Genomic DNA, 22,378 nt, shown 5'->3' with positions numbered 1-22,378 from the left:
TGGTCCGAGGTCGTTCCCGCTGCCCAGATTCATGCGCCAGGGCCTCCTGCAGACAATGCACTTTGGTTTATTATGCTATCTCTAATCGCACCCGAGATATCACCAGATATATATTGGATTTTCCCCTGACCCTGATTGTCTGGCCCCATGTGTCGGTGGTTTTCTCGGCCCCTGGTGGTCCGAGGTCGATCCCGCTGCACAGATTCATGCGCCAGGGCCTCCTACAGAGAATGCAGTTTGATTTATTGCGCTATCTGTAATAGCACCCGAGATATCACTAGATATATATTGGATTTCCCCTGACCCTGAGGGTCCGGCCCCCTGTGACGGTAGTTTTCTCGGCCCCTGGTGGTCCGAGGTCGATCCCGCTGCACAGATTCATGCGCCAGGGCCTCCTGCAGACAATGCACTTTGGTTTATTGCGCTATCTCTAATAGCACCCGAGATATCACCAGATATATATTGGATTTTTCCCTGATCCTCAGTGTCCGGCCCCATGAGACAGAAGTTTTCTCGGCCCCTGGTAGTCCGAGGTCGTTCCCGCTGCACAGATTCATGCGCTAGGGCCTCCTGCAGACAATGCACTTTGATTTATTGTGCAATCTCTAGTAGCACCCGAGATATCACCAGATATATATTGGATTTTTCCCTGACCCTGACAGTCCGGCCCCATGAGACGGTGATTTTCTCGGCCACTGGTGGTCCGAGGTCGTTCCCGCTGCACAGATTCATGCGCCAGGGCCTCCTACAGACAATGCACTTTGATTTATTGCGCTATCTGTAATAGCACCCGAGATATCACCAGATATATATTGGATTCTCCCCTGACCCTGAGTGTCCAGCCCCATGAGACGGTAGTTTTCTCGGCCCCTGGTGGTCCGAGGTCGTTCCCGCTGCCCAGATTCATGCGCCAGGGCCTCCTACAGACAATGCACTTTGATTTATTGCGCTATCTGTAATAGCACCCGAGATATCATCAGATATATATTGGATTTTTCCCTGACTCTGAGTAACCGGCCCCATGTGTCGGTGGTTTTCTCGGCCCCTGGTAGTCCGAGGTCGATACCGCTGCACAGATTCATGCGCCAGGGCCTCCTACAGTCAATGCACTTTAATTTATTCCGCTATCTGTAATAGCACCCGTGATATCACCAGATTTATGTTGGATTTTTCCCTGACCCTGAGTGTCCGACTCCATGAGACGGTGGTTTTCTCGGCCCCTGGTTGTCCGAGGTCGTTCCCGCTGCACAGATTCATGCGCCAGGGCCTCCTGCAGACAATGCACTTTGATTTATTGCGCTATCTGTAATAGCACCCGAGATATCACCAGATATATATTGGATTTTTCCCTGACCCTGAGCGTCCGGCCCCATGAGACGGTGATTTTCTCGGCCCCTGGTGGTCCGAGGTCGTTCTCGCTGCACAGATTCATGCGCCAGGGCCTCCTACAGACAATGCACTTTGATTTATTGCGTTATCTGTAATAGCACCCGAGATATCACCAGATATATATTGGATTTTTACATGACCTTGGGTGACGGATTCCGAATATCTGTAATTTTCTCGGCCCCTGGTGGTCCGAGGTCGATCCCGCTGCACAGATTCATGCGCCAGGGCCTCCTACAGACAATCCACTTTGATTTATTGCGCTATCTCTAATAGCACCCGAGATATCACCAGATATATATTGTATTTTTCCCCGACCCTGAGTGTCCGGCCCCATGCGTCGGTGGTTTTCTCGGCCCCTGGTAGTCCGAGGTCGATCCCGCTGCACAGATTCATGCGCCAGGGCCTCCTACAGACAATGCACTTTAATTTATTGCGCTATCTGTAATAGCACCCGTGATATCACCAGATATATATTGGATTCTTCCCTGAACCTGACAGTCCGGCCCCATGCGTCGGTGGTTTTCTCGGCCCCTGGTGTTCCGAGGTCGTTCTCGCTGCACAGATTCATGCGCCAGGGCCTCCTGCAGACAATGCACTTTGGTTTATTGCGCTATCTCTAATTTGCACCCGAGATATCACCAGATATATATTGTATTTTTCCCTGACCCTGACAGTCCGGACCCTGGTTGTCCGAGGTCGTTCCCGCTGCACAGATTCATGCGCGAGGGCATCCTGCAGGCAATGCACTTTGGTTTATTGCGCTATCTCTAATTTGCACCCGAGATATCACCAGATATATATTGTATTTTTCCCTGACCCTGACAGTCCGGACCCTGGTTGTCCGAGGTCGTTCCCGCTGCACAGATTCATGCGCGAGGGCCTCCTGCAGACAATGCACTTTGATTTATTGCGCTATCTCTAATAGCAACCGAGATATCACCAGATATATATTGGATTTTTCCCTGATCCTGAGTGTCCGGCCCCATGAGACAGAAGTTTTCTCGGCCCCTGGTAGTCCGAGGTCGTTCCCGCTGCACAGATTCATGCGCTAGGGCCTCCTGCAGGCAATGCACTTTGATTTATTGTGCAATCTCTAGTAGCAACCGAGATATCACCAGATATATATTGGATTTTTCCCTGACCCTGACAGTCCGGCCCCATGAGACTGTGATTTTCTCGGCCACTGGTGGTCCGAGGTCGTTCCCGCTGCACAGATTCATGCGCCAGGGCCTCCTACAGACAATGCACTTTGATTTATTGCGTTATCTGTAATAGCACCCGAGATATCACCAGATATATATTGGATTTTTACATGACCTTGGGTGACGGATTCCGAATATCTGTAATTTTCTCGGCCCCTGGTGGTCCGAGGTCGATCCCGCTGCACAGATTCATGCGCCAGGGCCTCCTACAGACAATGCACTTTGGTTTATTGCGCTATCTCTAATAGCACCCGAGATATCACCAGATATATATTGCATTTTTCCCCGACCCTGAGTGCCCGGCCCCATGTGTCGGTGGTTTTCTCGGCCCCTGGTAGTCCGAGGTCGATCCCGCTGCACAGATTCATGCGCCAGGGCCTCCTACAGACAATGCACTTTAATTTATTGCGCTATCTGTATTAGCACCCGTGATATCACCAGATATATATTGGATTTTTCCCTGACCCTGAGGGTCCGGCCCCATGTGACGGTAGTTTTCTCGGCCCCTGGTGGTCCGAGGTCGTTCCCGCTGCACAGATTCATGCGCTAGGGCCTCCTGCAGACAATGCACTTTGATTTATTGCGCAATCTCTAATAGCACCCGAGATATCACCAGATATATATTGGATTTTTCCCTGACCCTGACCGTCCGGCCCCATGAGACGGTGATTTTCTCGGCCCCTGGTGGTCCGAGATCGATCCCGCTGCACAGATTCATGCGCGAGGGCCTCCTGCAGACAATGCACTTTGGTTTATTGCACTATCTCTAATAGCACCCGAGATATCACCAGATATATATTGCATTTTTCCCCGACCCTGACAGTCCGGCCCCATGTGTCGGTGATTTTCTCGGCCCCTGGTGGTCCGAGGTCGTTCTCGCTGCACAGATTCATGCGCCAGGGCCTCCTACAGACAATCCACTTTGATTTATTGCGCTATCTGTAATAGCACCCGAGATATCACCAGATATATATTGGATTTTTCCCTGACCCTGACAGTCCGACACCATGAGACGGTGGTTTTCTTTCCCCTGGTGGTCCGAGGTCGTTCTCGCTGCACAGATTCATGCGCCAGGGCCTCCTACAGACAATGCACTTTGATTTATTGCGTTATCTGTAATAGCACCCGAGATATCACCAGATATATATTGGATTTTTACATGACCTTGGGTGACGGATTCCGAATATCTGTAATTTTCTCGGCCCCTGGTGGTCCGAGGTCGATCCCGCTGCACAGATTCATGCGCCAGGGCCTCCTACAGACAATCCACTTTGATTTATTGCGCTATCTCTAATAGCAACCGAGATATCACCAGATATATATTGGATTTTTCCCTGATCCTGAGTGTCCGGCCCCATGAGATAGAAGTTTTCTCGGCCCATGGTGGTCCGAGTGCGATCCCGCTGCACAGGTTCATGCGCCAGGGCCTCCTACAGACAATGCACTTTGATTTATTGCGCTATCTGTAATAGCACCCGAGATATCTCCAGATATATATTGGATTTTTCCCTGACCCTGACATTCCGACCCCATGAGACGGTGGTTTTCTCGGCCCCTGGTGGTCCGAGGTTGTTCCTGCTGCACAGATTCCTGCGCCAGGGCATCCTACAGACAATGCACTTTTATTTATTGCGCTATCTGTAATAGCACCCGAGATATCACCATATATATATTGGATTTTCCCCTGACCCTGAGTGTCCGCCCCCATGTGTCGGTGGTTTTCTCGGCCCGTGGTGGTCCGAAGTCGTTCTCGCTGCACAGATTCATGCGCCAGGGCCTCCTGCAGACAATGCACTTTGGTTTATTGCGCTATCTCTAATAGCACCCGAGATATCACCAGATATATATTGCATTTTTCCCTGACCCTGACAGTCCGGCCCCATGAGACGGTGATTTTCTCGGCCCCTGGTTGTCCGACGTCCTTCCCGCTGCACAGATTCATGCGCGAGGGCCTCCTGCAGACAATGCACTTTGATTTATTGCGCTATCTGTAATAGAACCCGAGATATCACCAGATATATATTGTATTTTTCCCCGACCCTGAGTGTCCGGCCCCATGTGTCGGCGTTTTTCTCGACCCCTGGGGGTCCGAGGTCGTTCCCGCTGCACAGATTCATGGGATAGGGCCCCCTGCAGATAGTTCACTTTGGTTTAGTTCGCTATCTGTAAGAGCACCCGAGATATCACCAGATATATATTGGATTTTTCCCCGACCCTGAGAGTCCGGCCCCATGTGTCCGTGGTTTTCTCGGCCCCTGGTGTTCCGAGGTCGTTCTCGCTGCACAGATTCATGCGCCAGGGCCTCCTGCAGGCAATGCACTTTGGTTTATTGCGCTATCTCTAATTTGCACCCGAGATATCACCAGATATATATTGTATTTTTCCTGACCCTGTCAGTCCGGACCCTGGTTGTCCGAGGTCGTTCCCGCTGCACAGATTCATGCGCGAGGGCCTCCTGCAGACAATGCACTTTGGTTTATTGCGCTATCTCTAATAGCAACCGAGATATCACCAGATATATATTGGATTTTTCCCTGATCCTCAGTGTCCGGCCCCATGAGCCAGAAGTTTTATCTGCCCCTGGTAGTCCGAGGTCGTTCCCGCTGCACAGATTCATGCGCTAGGGCCTCCTGCAGACAATGCACTTTGATTTATTGTGCAATCTCTAGTAGCACCCGAGATATCACCAGATATATATTGGATTTTTCCCTGACCCTGACAGTCCGGCCCCATGAGACGGTGATTTTCTCGGCCACTGGTGGTCCGAGGTCGTTCCCGCTGCACAGAGTCATGCGCCAGGGCCTCCTACAGACAATGCACTTTGATTTATTGCGTTATCTGTAATAGCACCCGAGATATCACCAGATATATATTGGATTTTTACATGAGCTTGGGTGACGGATTCCGAATATCTGTAATTTTCTCGGCCCCTGGTGGTCCGAGGTCGATCCCACTGCACAGATTCATGCGCCAGTGCCTCCTACAGACAATCCACTTTGATTTATTGCGCTATCTCTAATAGCACCCGAGATATCACCAGATATATATTGTATTTTTCCCCGACCCTGAGTGTCCGGCCCCATGTGTCGGTGATTTTCTCGGCCACTGGTGGTCCGAGGTCGTTCCCGCTGCACAGATTCATGCGCCAGGGCCTCCTACAGACAATGCACTTTGATTTATTGCGCTATCTGTAATAGCACCCGAGATATCACCAGATATATATTGGATTCTTCCCTGAACCTGACAGTCCGGCCCCATGAGACGGTGATTTTCTCGGCCCTTGGTGGTCCGAGGTCGATCCCGCTGCACAGATTCATGCGCCAGGGCCTCCTGCAGACAATGCACTTTGGTTTATTGCGCTATCTCTAATTTGCACCCGAGATATCACCAGATATATATTGCATTCTTCCCCGACCCTGACAGTCCGGCCCCATGTGTCGGTGATTTTCTCGGCCCCTGGTGGTCCGAGGTCATTCTCGCTGCACAGATTCATGCGCCAGGGCCTCCTACAGACAATCCACTTTGATTTATTGCGCTATCTGTAAGAGCACCCGAGATATCACCAGATATATATTGCATTTTTCCCCGACCCAGAGTGCCCGGCCCCATGTGTCGGTGGTTTTCTCGGCCCCTGGTAGTCCGAGGTCGATCCCGCTGCACAGATTCATGCGCCAGGGCCTCCTGCAGACAATGCACTTTGGTTTATTGCGCTATCTCTAATTTGCACGCGAGATATCACCAGATATATATTGTATTTCTCCCTGACCCTGACAGTCCGGACCCTGGTTGTCCGAGGTCGTTCCCGCTGCACAGATTCATGCGCGAGGGCCTCCTGCAGACAATGCACTTTGATTTATTGCGCTATCTCTAATAGCAACCGAGATATCACCAGATATATATTGGATTTTTCCCTGACCCTGACAGTCCGACCCCATGTGACGGTGGTTTTCTCGGACCCTGGTGGTCCGAGGTTGTTCCTGCTGCACAGATTCCTGCGGCAGGGCATCCTACAGACAATGCACTTTGATTTATTGCGCTATCTCTAATAGCACCCGAGATATCACCATATATATATTGGATTTTCCCCTCACCCTGAGTGTCCGGCCCCATGTGTCGATGGTTTTCTCGGTCCCTCGTGGTCCGAGGTCGTTCCCGCTGCACAGATTCATGCGCCAGGGCCTCCTGCAGTCAATGCACTTTGGTTTATTGCGCTATCTCTAATAACACCCGGGATATCACCAGATATATATTGGATTTTTCCCTGACCCTGAGTGTCCAGCCTCATGAGACGGTTGTTTTCTCGGCCTCTGGTGGTCCGAGGGCTTTCCCGCTGCACAGATTCATGCGCCAGGGCCTCCTGCAGACAATGCACTTTGATTTATTGCGCTATCTGTAATAGCACCCGAGATATCACCAGATTTATATTGGATTTTTCCCTGACCCTGAGTGTCCGACCCCATGAGGCGGTGGTTTTCTCGGCCCCTGGTGCTCCGAGGTCGTTCCCGCTGCACAGATTCATGCGCCGGTGCCTCCCGCAGACAATGCACTTTGAATTATTTCGCTATCTCTAATAGCACCCGAGATATCACGAGATATATATTGGATTTTTCCCTGACCCTGAGTGTCCGGCTCCATGAGACGGAGGTTTTCTCGGCCCCTGGTGGTCCGAGGTCGTTCCTGCTGCACAGATTCATTCGCCAGTACCTCCTACAGACAATGCACTTTGATTTATTTCGCTATCTATAATAGCACCCGAGATATCACCAGATATATATTGGATTTTTCCTTGACCCTGTCAGTCCGGCCCCATGTGTCGATGGTATTCTCGGCCCCTGATGGTCCGAGGTCGATCCCGCTGCACAGATTCATGCGCCAGGGCCCCCTGCAGATAATTCACTATGATTTATTGCGCTATCTCTAATAGCACCCGAGATATCACCAGATATATATTGGATTTTTCCCTGACCCTGAGTGTCCGGCCCCATGAGACGGTAGTTTTCTCGGCCCCTGGTGGTCCCAGGTCGTTCCCGCTGCACAGATTCATGCGCCAGGGCCTCCTGCAGACAATGCACTTTGATTTATTGCGCTATCTGTAATAGCACCCGAGAAGTCACCAGATTTATATTGGATGTTTCCCTGACCCTGAGTGTCCGGCCCCATGAGACTGTAGCTTTTTCGGCCCCTCGTGGTCCGAGGTCGTTCCAGCTGCGCAGATTCATGCGCCAGAGCCTCCTACGGACAATGCACCTTGATTTATTGCGCTATCTCTAATAGCACCCGAGATATCACCAGATATATATTGGATTTTTCCCTGACCCTGACAGTCCGGCCCCATGAGACGGTGATTTTCTCGGCCCCTGGTGGTCCGAGGTCGATCCTGCTGCACAGATTTATGCGCCAGGGCCTCCTGCAGACAATGCCCTTTGGTTTATTGCGCTATCTCTAATAGCACCCGAGATATCACCAGATATATATTGGATTTTTCCCTGACCCTGAGGGTCCGGCCCCATGTTACGGTAGTTTTCTCGGCCCCTGGTGGTCCGAGGTCGGTCCCGCTGCACAGATTCATGGGATAGGGCCCCCTGCAGATAGTTCACTTTGGTTTAGTTCGCTATCTGTAAGAGCACCCGAGATATCACCAGATATATATTGTATTTTTCCACGACCCTGAGTGTCCGGCCCCATGAGACGGTGATTTTCTCGGCCCCTGGTGGTCCGAGGTCGATCCCGCTGCACAGATTCATGCGCCAGGGCCTCCTACAGACAATGCACTTTGATTTATTGCGCTATCTGTAATAGCACCCGAGATATCACCAGATATATATTGGATTCTCCCCTGACCCTGAGTGTCCAGCCCCATGAGACGGTAGTTTTCTCGGCCCCTGGTGGTCCGAGGTCGTTCCCGCTGCCCAGATTCATGCGCCAGGGCCTCCTACAGACAATGCACTTTGATTTATTGCGCTATCTGTAATAGCACCCGAGATATCATCAGATATATATTGGATTTTTCCCTGACCCTGAGTAACCGGCCCCATGTGTCGGTGGTTTTCTCGTCCCCTGGTAGTCCGAGGTCGATACCGCTGCACAGATTCATGCGCCAGGGCCTCCTACAGTCAATGCACTTTGGTTTATTGCGCTATCTCTAATAGCACCCGAGATATCACAATATATATATTGGATTTTCCCCTGACCCTGAGTGTCCGCCCCCATGTGTCGGTGGTTTTCTCGGCCCGTGGTGGTCCGAAGTCGTTCTCGCTGCACAGATTCATGCGCCAGGGCCTCCTGCAGACAATGCACTTTGGTTTATTGCGCTATCTCTAATAGCACCCGAGATATCACCAGATATATATTGCATTTTTCCCTGACCCTGACAGTCCGGCCCCATGAGACGGTGATTTTCTCGGCCCCTGGTTGTCCGAGGTCCTTCCCGCTGCACAGATTCATGCGCGAGGGCCTCCTGCAGACAATGCACTTTGATTTATTGCGCTATCTGTAATAGCACCCGAGATATCACCAGATATATATTGGATTTTTCCCTGACCCTGACAGTCCGACCCCATGAGACGGTGGTTTTCTCGGCCCCTGGTGGTCCGAGGTTGTTCCTGCTGCACAGATTCCTGCGCCAGGGCATCCTACAGACAATGCACTTTTATTTATTGCGCTATCTGTAATAGCACCCGAGATATCACCATATATATATTGGATTTTCCCCTGACCCTGAGTGTCCGCCCCCATGTGTCGGTGGTTTTCTCGGCCCGTGGTGGTCCGAAGTCGTTCTCGCTGCACAGATTCATGCGCCAGGGCCTCCTGCAGACAATGCACTTTGGTTTATTGCGCTATCTCTAATAGCACCCGAGATATCACCAGATATATATTGCATTTTTCCCTGACCCTGACAGTCCGGCCCCATGAGACGGTGATTTTCTCGGCCCCTGGTTGTCCGAGGTCATTCCCGCTGCACAGATTCATGGGATAGGGCCCACTGCAGATAGTTCACTTTGGTTTAGTTCGCTATCTGTAAGAGCACCCGAGATATCACCAGATATATATTGGATTCTCCCCTGACCCTGAGTGTCCAGCCCCATGAGACGGTAGTTTTCTCGGCCCCTGGCGGTCCGAGGTCGTTCCCGCTGCCCAGATTCATGCGCCAGGGCCTCCTACAGACAATGCACTTTGATTTATTGCGCTATCTGTAATAGCACCCGAGATATCACCAGATACATATTGGATTTTTCCCTGACCCTGAGTAACCGGCCCCATGTGTCGGTGGTTTTCTCGGCCCCTGGTAGTCCGAGGTCGATACCGCTGCACAGATTCATGCGCCAGGGCCTCCTACAGTCAATGCACTTTAATTTATTCCGCTATCTGTAATAGCACCCGTGATATCACCAGATTTATGTTGGATTTTTCCCTGACCCTGAGTGTCCGACTCCATGAGACGGTGGTTTTCTCGGACCCTGGTTGTCCGAGGTCGTTCCTGCTGCACAGCTTCATGCGCCAGGGCCTCCTGCAGACAATGCACTTTGGTTTATTGCGCTATCTCTAATAGCACCCGAGATTTCACCAGATATATATTGGATTTTTCCCTGACCGTGAGGGTCCGGCCCCATGAGACTGTAGTTTTCTCGGCCCCTGATGGTCCGAGGTCGGTCCCGCTGCACAGATTCATGGGATAGGGCCCCCTGCAGATAGTTCACTTTGGTTTAGTTCGCTATCTGTAAGAGCACCCGAGATATCACCAGATATATATTGTATTTTTCCCTGACCCTGAGTAACCGGCCCCATGTGTCGGTGGTTTTCTCGGCCCCTGGTAGTCCGAGGTCGATACCGCTGCACAAATTCATGCGCCAGGGCCTCCTAAAGTCAATGCACTTTAATTTATTCCGCTATCTGTAATAGCACCCGTGATATCACCAGATTTATGTTGGATTTTTCCCTGACCCTGAGTGTCCGACTCCATGAGACGGTGGTTTTCTCGGCCCCTGGTTGTCCGAGGTCGTTCCCGCTGCACAGATTCATGCGCCAGGGCCTCCTGCAGACAATGCACTTCGGTTTATTGCGCTATCTCTAATAGCACCCGAGATATCACCAGATATATATTGGATTTTTCCCTGACCCTGAGGGTCCGGCCCCATGAGACTGTAGTTTTCTCGGCCCCTGGTGGTCCGAGGTCGGTCCCGCAGCACAGATTCATGGGATAGGGCCCCCTGCAGATAGTTCACTTTGGTTTAGTTCGCTATCTGTAAGAGCACCCGAGATATCACCAGATATATATTGTATTTTTCCACGACCCTGAGTGTCCGGCCCCATGTGTCGGTGGTTTTCTCGGCCCCTGGTAGTTCGAGGTCGATCCCGCTGCACAGATTCATGCGCCAGGGCCTCCTGCAGACAATGCACTTTGGTTTATTGCGCTATCTCTAATAGCACCCGAGATATCACCAGATATATATTGGATTTTTCCCTGACCCTGACAGTTCGACACCATGAGACGGTGGTTTTCTCGGCCCCTGGTGGTCCGAGGTCGTTCTCGCTGCACAGATTCATGCGCCAGGGCCTCCTACAGACAATGCACTTTGATTTATTGCGTTATCTGTAATAGCACCCGAGATATCACCAGATATATATTGGATTTTTACATGACCTTGGGTGACGGATTCCGAATATCTGTAATTTTCTCGGCCCCTGGTGGTCCGAGGTCGATCCCGCTGCACAGATTCATGCGCCAGGGCCTCCTACAGACAATCCACTTTGATTTATTGCGCTATCTGTAATAGCACCCGAGATATCACCAGATATATATTGGATTTTTCCCCGACCCTGACAGTCCGGCCCCATGTGTCCGTGGTTTTCTCGGCCCCTGGTGTTCCGAGGTCGTTCTCGCTGCACAGATTCATGCGCCAGGGCCTCCTGCAGACAATGCACTTTGGTTTATTGCGCTATCTCTAATTTGCACCCGAGATTTCACCAGATATATATTGTATTTTTCCCTGACCCTGACAGTCCGGACCCTGGTTGTCCGAGGTCGTTCCCGCTGCACAGATTCATGCGCGAGGGCCTCCTGCAGACAATGTACTTTGATTTATTGCGCTATCTCTAATAGCAACCGAGATATCACCAGATATATATTGGATTTTTCCCTGACCCTGACAGTCCGACCCCATGTGACGGTGGTTTTCTCGGACCCTGGTGGTCCGAGGTTGTTCCTGCTGCACAGATTCCTGCGCCAGGGCATCCTACAGACAATGCACTTTGATTTATTGCGCTATCTGTAATAGCACCCGAGATATCACCATATATATATTGGATTTTCCCCTGACCCTGAGTGTCCGCCCCCATGAGACGGTTGTTTTCTCGGCCTCTGGTGGTCCGAGGGCTTTCCCGCTGCACAGATTCATGCGCCAGGGCCTCCTGCAGACAATGCACTTTGATTTATTGCGCTATCTGTAATAGCACCCGAGATATCACCAGATTTATATTGGATTTTTCCCTGACCCTGAGTGTCCGACCCCATGAGGCGGTGGTTTTCTCGGCCCCTGGTGCTCCGAGGTCGTTCCCGCTGCACAGATTCATGCGCCGGTGCCTCCCGCAGACAATGCACTTTGAATTATTTCGCTATCTCTAATAGCACCCGAGATATCACGAGATATATATTGGATTTTTCCCTGACCCTGAGTGTCCGGCTCCATGAGACGGAGGTTTTCTCGGCCCCTGGTGGTCCGAGGTCGTTCCTGCTGCACAGATTCATTCGCCAGTACCTCCTACAGACAATGCACTTTGATTTATTTCGCTATCTATAATAGCACCCGAGATATCACCAGATATATATTGGATTTTTCCTTGACCCTGTCAGTCCGGCCCCATGTGTCGATGGTATTCTCGGCCCCTGATGGTCCGAGGTCGATCCCGCTGCACAGATTCATGCGCCAGGGCCCCCTGCAGATAATTCACTATGATTTATTGCGCTATCTCTAATAGCACCCGAGATATCACCAGATATATATTGGATTTTTCCCTGACCCTGAGTGTCCGGCCCCATGAGACGGTAGTTTTCTCGGCCCCTGGTGGTCCCAGGTCGTTCCCGCTGCACAGATTCATGCGCCAGGGCCTCCTGCAGACAATGCACTTTGATTTATTGCGCTATCTGTAATAGCACCCGAGAAGTCACCAGATTTATATTGGATGTTTCCCTGACCCTGAGTGTCCGGCCCCATGAGACTGTAGCTTTTTCGGCCCCTCGTGGTCCGAGGTCGTTCCAGCTGCGCAGATTCATGCGCCAGAGCCTCCTACGGACAATGCACCTTGATTTATTGCGCTATCTCTAATAGCACCCGAGATATCACCAGATATATATTGGATTTTTCCCTGACCCTGACAGTCCGGCCCCATGAGACGGTGATTTTCTCGGCCCCTGGTGGTCCGAGGTCGATCCTGCTGCACAGATTTATGCGCCAGGGCCTCCTGCAGACAATGCCCTTTGGTTTATTGCGCTATCTCTAATAGCACCCGAGATATCACCAGATATATATTGGATTTTTCCCTGACCCTGAGGGTCCGGCCCCATGTTACGGTAGTTTTCTCGGCCCCTGGTGGTCCGAGGTCGGTCCCGCTGCACAGATTCATGGGATAGGGCCCCCTGCAGATAGTTCACTTTGGTTTAGTTCGCTATCTGTAAGAGCACCCGAGATATCACCAGATATATATTGTATTTTTCCACGACCCTGAGTGTCCGGCCCCATGAGACGGTGATTTTCTCGGCCCCTGGTGGTCCGAGGTCGATCCCGCTGCACAGATTCATGCGCCAGGGCCTCCTACAGACAATGCACTTTGATTTATTGCGCTATCTGTAATAGCACCCGAGATATCACCAGATATATATTGGATTCTCCCCTGACCCTGAGTGTCCAGCCCCATGAGACGGTAGTTTTCTCGGCCCCTGGTGGTCCGAGGTCGTTCCCGCTGCCCAGATTCATGCGCCAGGGCCTCCTACAGACAATGCACTTTGATTTATTGCGCTATCTGTAATAGCACCCGAGATATCATCAGATATATATTGGATTTTTCCCTGACCCTGAGTAACCGGCCCCATGTGTCGGTGGTTTTCTCGTCCCCTGGTAGTCCGAGGTCGATACCGCTGCACAGATTCATGCGCCAGGGCCTCCTACAGTCAATGCACTTTGGTTTATTGCGCTATCTCTAATAGCACCCGAGATATCACAATATATATATTGGATTTTCCCCTGACCCTGAGTGTCCGCCCCCATGTGTCGGTGGTTTTCTCGGCCCGTGGTGGTCCGAAGTCGTTCTCGCTGCACAGATTCATGCGCCAGGGCCTCCTGCAGACAATGCACTTTGGTTTATTGCGCTATCTCTAATAGCACCCGAGATATCACCAGATATATATTGCATTTTTCCCTGACCCTGACAGTCCGGCCCCATGAGACGGTGATTTTCTCGGCCCCTGGTTGTCCGAGGTCCTTCCCGCTGCACAGATTCATGCGCGAGGGCCTCCTGCAGACAATGCACTTTGATTTATTGCGCTATCTGTAATAGCACCCGAGATATCACCAGATATATATTGGATTTTTCCCTGACCCTGACAGTCCGACCCCATGAGACGGTGGTTTTCTCGGCCCCTGGTGGTCCGAGGTTGTTCCTGCTGCACAGATTCCTGCGCCAGGGCATCCTACAGACAATGCACTTTTATTTATTGCGCTATCTGTAATAGCACCCGAGATATCACCATATATATATTGGATTTTCCCCTGACCCTGAGTGTCCGCCCCCATGTGTCGGTGGTTTTCTCGGCCCGTGGTGGTCCGAAGTCGTTCTCGCTGCACAGATTCATGCGCCAGGGCCTCCTGCAGACAATGCACTTTGGTTTATTGCGCTATCTCTAATAGCACCCGAGATATCACCAGATATATATTGCATTTTTCCCTGACCCTGACAGTCCGGCCCCATGAGACGGTGATTTTCTCGGCCCCTGGTTGTCCGAGGTCATTCCCGCTGCACAGATTCATGGGATAGGGCCCACTGCAGATAGTTCACTTTGGTTTAGTTCGCTATCTGTAAGAGCACCCGAGATATCACCAGATATATATTGGATTCTCCCCTGACCCTGAGTGTCCAGCCCCATGAGACGGTAGTTTTCTCGGCCCCTGGCGGTCCGAGGTCGTTCCCGCTGCCCAGATTCATGCGCCAGGGCCTCCTACAGACAATGCACTTTGATTTATTGCGCTATCTGTAATAGCACCCGAGATATCACCAGATACATATTGGATTTTTCCCTGACCCTGAGTAACCGGCCCCATGTGTCGGTGGTTTTCTCGGCCCCTGGTAGTCCGAGGTCGATACCGCTGCACAGATTCATGCGCCAGGGCCTCCTACAGTCAATGCACTTTAATTTATTCCGCTATCTGTAATAGCACCCGTGATATCACCAGATTTATGTTGGATTTTTCCCTGACCCTGAGTGTCCGACTCCATGAGACGGTGGTTTTCTCGGACCCTGGTTGTCCGAGGTCGTTCCTGCTGCACAGCTTCATGCGCCAGGGCCTCCTGCAGACAATGCACTTTGGTTTATTGCGCTATCTCTAATAGCACCCGAGATTTCACCAGATATATATTGGATTTTTCCCTGACCGTGAGGGTCCGGCCCCATGAGACTGTAGTTTTCTCGGCCCCTGATGGTCCGAGGTCGGTCCCGCTGCACAGATTCATGGGATAGGGCCCCCTGCAGATAGTTCACTTTGGTTTAGTTCGCTATCTGTAAGAGCACCCGAGATATCACCAGATATATATTGTATTTTTCCCTGACCCTGAGTAACCGGCCCCATGTGTCGGTGGTTTTCTCGGCCCCTGGTAGTCCGAGGTCGATACCGCTGCACAAATTCATGCGCCAGGGCCTCCTAAAGTCAATGCACTTTAATTTATTCCGCTATCTGTAATAGCACCCGTGATATCACCAGATTTATGTTGGATTTTTCCCTGACCCTGAGTGTCCGACTCCATGAGACGGTGGTTTTCTCGGCCCCTGGTTGTCCGAGGTCGTTCCCGCTGCACAGATTCATGCGCCAGGGCCTCCTGCAGACAATGCACTTCGGTTTATTGCGCTATCTCTAATAGCACCCGAGATATCACCAGATATATATTGGATTTTTCCCTGACCCTGAGGGTCCGGCCCCATGAGACTGTAGTTTTCTCGGCCCCTGGTGGTCCGAGGTCGGTCCCGCAGCACAGATTCATGGGATAGGGCCCCCTGCAGATAGTTCACTTTGGTTTAGTTCGCTATCTGTAAGAGCACCCGAGATATCACCAGATATATATTGTATTTTTCCACGACCCTGAGTGTCCGGCCCCATGTGTCGGTGGTTTTCTCGGCCCCTGGTAGTTCGAGGTCGATCCCGCTGCACAGATTCATGCGCCAGGGCCTCCTGCAGACAATGCACTTTGGTTTATTGCGCTATCTCTAATAGCACCCGAGATATCACCAGATATATATTGGATTTTTCCCTGACCCTGACAGTTCGACACCATGAGACGGTGGTTTTCTCGGCCCCTGGTGGTCCGAGGTCGTTCTCGCTGCACAGATTCATGCGCCAGGGCCTCCTACAGACAATGCACTTTGATTTATTGCGTTATCTGTAATAGCACCCGAGATATCACCAGATATATATTGGATTTTTACATGACCTTGGGTGACGGATTCCGAATATCTGTAATTTTCTCGGCCCCTGGTGGTCCGAGGTCGATCCCGCTGCACAGATTCATGCGCCAGGGCCTCCTACAGACAATCCACTTTGATTTATTGCGCTATCTGTAATAGCACCCGAGATATCACCAGATATATATTGGATTTTTCCCCGACCCTGACAGTCCGGCCCCATGTGTCCGTGGTTTTCTCGGCCCCTGGTGTTCCGAGGTCGTTCTCGCTGCACAGATTCATGCGCCAGGGCCTCCTGCAGACAATGCACTTTGGTTTATTGCGCTATCTCTAATTTGCACCCGAGATTTCACCAGATATATATTGTATTTTTCCCTGACCCTGACAGTCCGGACCCTGGTTGTCCGAGGTCGTTCCCGCTGCACAGATTCATGCGCGAGGGCCTCCTGCAGACAATGTACTTTGATTTATTGCGCTATCTCTAATAGCAACCGAGATATCACCAGATATATATTGGATTTTTCCCTGACCCTGACAGTCCGACCCCATGTGACGGTGGTTTTCTCGGACCCTGGTGGTCCGAGGTTGTTCCTGCTGCACAGATTCCTGCGCCAGGGCATCCTACAGACAATGCACTTTGATTTATTGCGCTATCTGTAATAGCACCCGAGATATCACCATATATATATTGGATTTTCCCCTGACCCTGAGTGTCCGCCCCCATGTGTCGGTGGTTTTCTCGGCCCGTGGTGGCCCGAGGTCGTTCTCGCTGCACAGATTCATGCGCCAGGGCCTCCTGCAGACAATGCACTTTGAATTATTTCGCTATCTCTAATAGCACCCGAGATATCACGAGATATATATTGGATTTTTCCCTGACCCTGAGTGTCCAGCCCCATTAGACGGTAGTTTTCTCGGCCCCTGGTGGTCCGAGGTCGTTCCTGCTGCACAGATTCATGCGCTAGGGCCTCCGGCAGACAATGCACTTTGATTTATTGCGCTATCTCTAATAGCACCCGAGATATCACCAGATATATATTGGATTTTTCCCTGATCCTGACAGTCCGGCACCATGAGACGGTGATTTTCTCGGCCCCTGGTGGTCCGAGGTCGTTCCCGCTGCACGGATTCATGCGCTAGGGCCTCCTGCAGACAATGCACTTTGATTTATTGCGCTATCTGTAATAGCACCCGAGATATCACTAGATATATATTGGATTTTCCCCTGACCCTGAGTGTCCGGCCCCATGAGACGGTGGTTTCCTCGGCCCCTGGTGGTCCGAGATCTTTCCCGCTGAACAGATTCATGCGCCAGGGCCTCCTGCAGATAATTCACTTTGGTTTATTGAGCTATCTCTAATAGCACCTGAGATATCACCGGATATATATTTGATTTTTCCCTGACCCTGACAGTCCGGCCTCATGTGTCGATGGTTTTCTCGGTCCCTCGTGGTCCGACGTCGATCCCGCTGAACAGATTCATGCGCCAGGGCTTCCTGCAGACAATTCACTTTGGTTTATTGCGCTATCTGTAATAGCACCCGAGATATCACCAGATATATATAGGATTTTTCCTTGACCCTGTCAGTCCGGCCCCATGAGACGGTGATTTTCTCGGCCCCTGGTGGCCCGAGATCGATCCCGCTGCACAGATTCGTGCGCCAGGGCCCCCTGCAGATAATTCACCTTGGTTTATTGCGCTATCTCTAATAGCTCACGAGATATCACCAGATATATATTGGATTTTTCCCTGACCCTGAGTGTCCGGCCCCATGAGATGGTAGTTTTCTCGGCCCCTAGTGGTCCCAGGTCGTTCCCGCTGCACAGATTCATGCGCTGGGGCCTCCTGCAGACAATGCACCTTGGTTTATTGCGCTATCTGTAATAGCACCCGAGATATCACTAGATATATATTGGATTTTCCCCTGACCCTGAGTGTCCGGCCCCATGTGTCGATGTTTTTCTCGGGCCCTCGGGGTCCGAGGTCGATCCCGCTGAACAGATTCATGCGCCAGGGCTTCCTGCAGACAATTCACTTTGGTTTATTGCGCTATCTGTAATAGCACTCGAGATATCACCAGATATATATTGGATTTTTCCCTGACCCTGAGTGTCCGACAACATGAGACGGTGGTTTTCTCGGCCCCTGGTGGTCCGAGGTCGTTCCCGCTGCACATATTCATGCGCCAGGGCCTCCTGCAGATAATTCACATTGGTTTATTGCGCTATCTCTAATAGCACCCGAGATATCACCAGATATATATTGGATTTTTCCCTGACCCTGACAGTCCGGCCCCATGTGCCGATGGTTTTCTCGGTTCCTCGTGGTCCGAGGTCGATCCCGCTGAACAGATTCATGCACCAGAGCTTCCTGCAGACAATTCACTTTGGTTTATTGCGCTATCTGTAATAGCACCCGAGATATCACTAGATATATGCTGGATTTTTACATTACCTTGGGTGACGGATTCCGAATATCTGTAATTTTCACGGCTCCTGGTGGCCCGAGATCGTTCCCGCTGCACGGATTCATGCGCCAGGGCCTCCTGCAGATAATTCAGTTTGGTTTATTGCGCTATCTCTAATAGCACCCGAGATATCACCAGATATATATTTAATTTTCCCTGACCCTGACAGTCCGGCCCCATGTGTCAATGGTTTTCTCGGTCCCTCGTGGTCCGAGGTCGGTCCCGTTGAACAGATTCATGCGCCAGAGCTTCCTGCAGACAATTCACTTTGGTTTATTGCGCTATCTGTAATAGCACCCGAGATATCACGAGATATATATTGGATTTTTCCCTGACCCTGAGTGTCCGGCTCCATGAGACGGAGGTTTTCTCGGCCCCTGGTGGTCCGAGGTCGTTCCCGCTGCACAGATTCATGCGGCAGGGCACCCTGCAGATAATTCACTTTGATTTATTGCGCTATCTCTAATAGCACCCGAGATATCACTAGATATATGCTGGATTTTTACATGACCTTGGGTGACGGATTCCGAATATCTGTAATTTTCTCGGCTCCTGGTGGTCCGAGGTCGTTCCTGCTGCACAGATTCATTCGCCAGTACCTCCTACAGACAATGCTCTTTGATTTATTTCGCTATCTATAATAGCACCCGAGATATCACCAGATATATATTGGATTTTTCCTTGACCCTGTCAGTCCGGCCCCATGTGTCGATGGTATTCTCGGCCCCTCATGGTCCGAGGTCGATCCCGCTGCACAGATTCATGCGCCAGGGCCCCCTGCAGATAATTCACTATGATTTATTGCGCTATCTCTAATAGCACCCGAGATATCACCAGATATATATTGGATTTTTCCCTGACCCTGAGTGTCCGGCCCCATGAGACGGTAGTTTTCTCGGCCCCTGGTGGTCCCAGGTCGTTCCCGCTGCACAGATTCATGCGCCAGGGCCTCCTGCAGACAATGCACTTTGATTTATTGCGCTATCTGTAATAGCACCCGAGATATCACCAGATTTATATTAGGATGTTTCCCTGACCCTGAGTGTCCGGCCCCATGAGACTGTAGCTTTTTCGGCCCCTCGTGGTCCGAGGTCGTTCCAGCTGCGCAGATTCATGCGCCAGAGCCTCCTACGGACAATGCACCTTGATTTATTGCGCTATCTCTAATAGCACCCGAGATATCACCAGATATATATTGGATTTTTCCCTGACCCTGACAGTCCGGCCCCATGAGACGGTGATTTTCTCGGCCCCTGGTGGTCCGAGGTCGATCCCGCTGCACAGATTTATGCGCCAGGGCCTCCTGCAGACAATGCCCTTTGGTTTATTGCGCTATCTCTAATAGCACCCGAGATATCACCAGATATATATTGGATTTTTCCCTGATCCTGAGTGTCCGGCGCCATGAGACAGAAGTTTTCTCGGCCCCTGGTAGTCCGAGGTCGTTCCCGCTGCACAGATTCATGCGCTAGGGCCTCCTGCAGACAATGCACTTTGATTTATTGTGCAATCTCTAATTTGCACCCGAGATATCACCAGATATATATTGTATTTTTCCCTGACCCTGACAGTCCGGACCCTGGTTGTCCGAGGTCGTTCCCGCTGCACAGATTCATGCGCGAGGGCCTCCTGCAGACAATGCACTTTGATTTATTGCGCTATCTCTAATAGCAACCGAGATATCACCAGATATATATTGGATTTTTCCCTGATCCTGAGTGTCCGGCCCCATGAGACAGAAGTTTTCTCGGCCCCTGGTGGTCCGAGGTCGATCCCGCTGCACAGATTCATGCGCCAGGGCCTCCTACAGACAATGCACTTTGATTTATTGCGCTATCTGTAATAGCACCCGAGATATCACCAGATATATATTGGATTTTTCCCTGACCCTGACAGTCCGACCCCATGAGACGGTGGTTTTCTCGGCCCCTGGTGGTCCGAGGTTGTTCCTGCTGCACAGATTCCTGCGCCAGGGCATCCTACAGACAATGCACTTTGATTTATTGCGCTATCTGTAATAGCACCCGAGATATCACCATATATATATTGGACTTTCCCCTGACCCTGAGTGTCCGCCCCCATGTGTCGGTGGTTTTCTCGGCCCGTGGTGGCCCGAGGTCGTTCTCGCTGCACAGGTTCATGCGCCAGGGCCTCCTGCAGACAATGCACTTTGAATTATTTCGCTATCTCTAATAGCACCCGAGATATCACGAGATATATATTGGATTTTTCCCTGACCCTGAGTGTCCAGCCCCATGAGACGGTAGTTTTCTCGGACCCTGGTGGTCCGAGGTCGTTCCTGCTGCACAGATTCATGCGCTAGGGCCTCCGGCAGACAATGCACTTTGATTTATTGCGCTATCTCTAATAGCACCCGAGATATCACCAGATATATATTGGATTTTTCCCTGACCCTGACAGTCCGGCCCCATGAGACGGTGATTTTCTCGGCCCCTGGTGGTCCGAGGTCGTTCCCGCTGCACGGATTCATGCGCTAGGGCCTCCTGCAGACAATGCACTTTGATTTATTGCGCTATCTGTAATAGCACCCGAGATATCACTAGATATATATTGGATTTTCCCCTGACCCTGAGTGTCCGGCCCCATGAGACGGTGGTTTCCTCGGCCCCTGGAGGTCGGAGATCTTTCCCGCTGAACAGATTCATGCGCCAGGGCCTCCTGCAGACAATGCACCTTGGTTTATTGCGCTATCTGTAATAGCACCCGAGATATCACTGGATATATATTGGATTTTCCCCTGACCCTGAGTGTCCGGCCCCATGTGTCGATGTTTTTCTCGGGCCCTCGTGGTCCGAGGTCGATCCCGCTGAACAGATTCATGCGCCAGGGCTTCCTGCAGACAATTCACTTTGGTTTATTGCGCTATCTGTAATAGCACTCGAGATATCACCAGATATATATTGGATTTTTCCCTGACCCTGAGTGTCCGACAACATGAGACGGTGGTTTTCTCGGCCCCTGGTGGTCCGAGGTCGTTCCCGCTGCACAGATTCATGCGCCAGGGCCTCCTGCAGATAATTCACATTGGTTTATTGCGCTATCCCTAATAGCACCCGAGATATCACCAGATATATATTGGATTTTTCCCTGACCCTGACAGTCCGGCCCCATGTGCCGATGGTTTTCTCGGTTCCTCGTGGTCCGAGGTCGATCCCGCTGAACAGATTCATGCACCAGAGCTTCCTGCAGACAATTCACTTTGGTTTATTGCGCTATCTGTAATAGCACCCGAGATATCACTAGATATATGCTGGATTTTTACATTACCTTGGGTGACGGATTCCGAATATCTGTAATTTTCACGGCTCCTGGTGGCCCGAGATCGTTCCCGCTGCAGGGATTCATGCGCCAGGGCCTCCTGCAGATAATTCAGTTTGGTTTATTGCGCTATCTCTAATAGCACCCGAGATATCACCAGATATATATTTAATTTTCCCTGACCCTGACAGTCCGGCCCCATGTGTCGATGGTTTTCTCGGTCCCTCGTGGTCCGAGGTCGGTCCCGTTGAACAGATTCATGCGCCAGAGCTTCCTGCAGACAATTCACTTTGGTTTATTGCGCTATCTGTAATAGCACCCGAGATATCACTAGATATATGCTGGATTTTTACATGACCTTGGGTGACGGATTCCGA

Source organism: Nomia melanderi, unplaced genomic scaffold (genome assembly GCF_051020985.1).
Source record: "Nomia melanderi isolate GNS246 unplaced genomic scaffold, iyNomMela1 scaffold0036, whole genome shotgun sequence".
In the NCBI taxonomy this organism is placed as follows: domain Eukaryota; kingdom Metazoa; phylum Arthropoda; class Insecta; order Hymenoptera; family Halictidae; genus Nomia; species Nomia melanderi.
Note: the sequence above shows the minus strand (reverse complement) of the source record.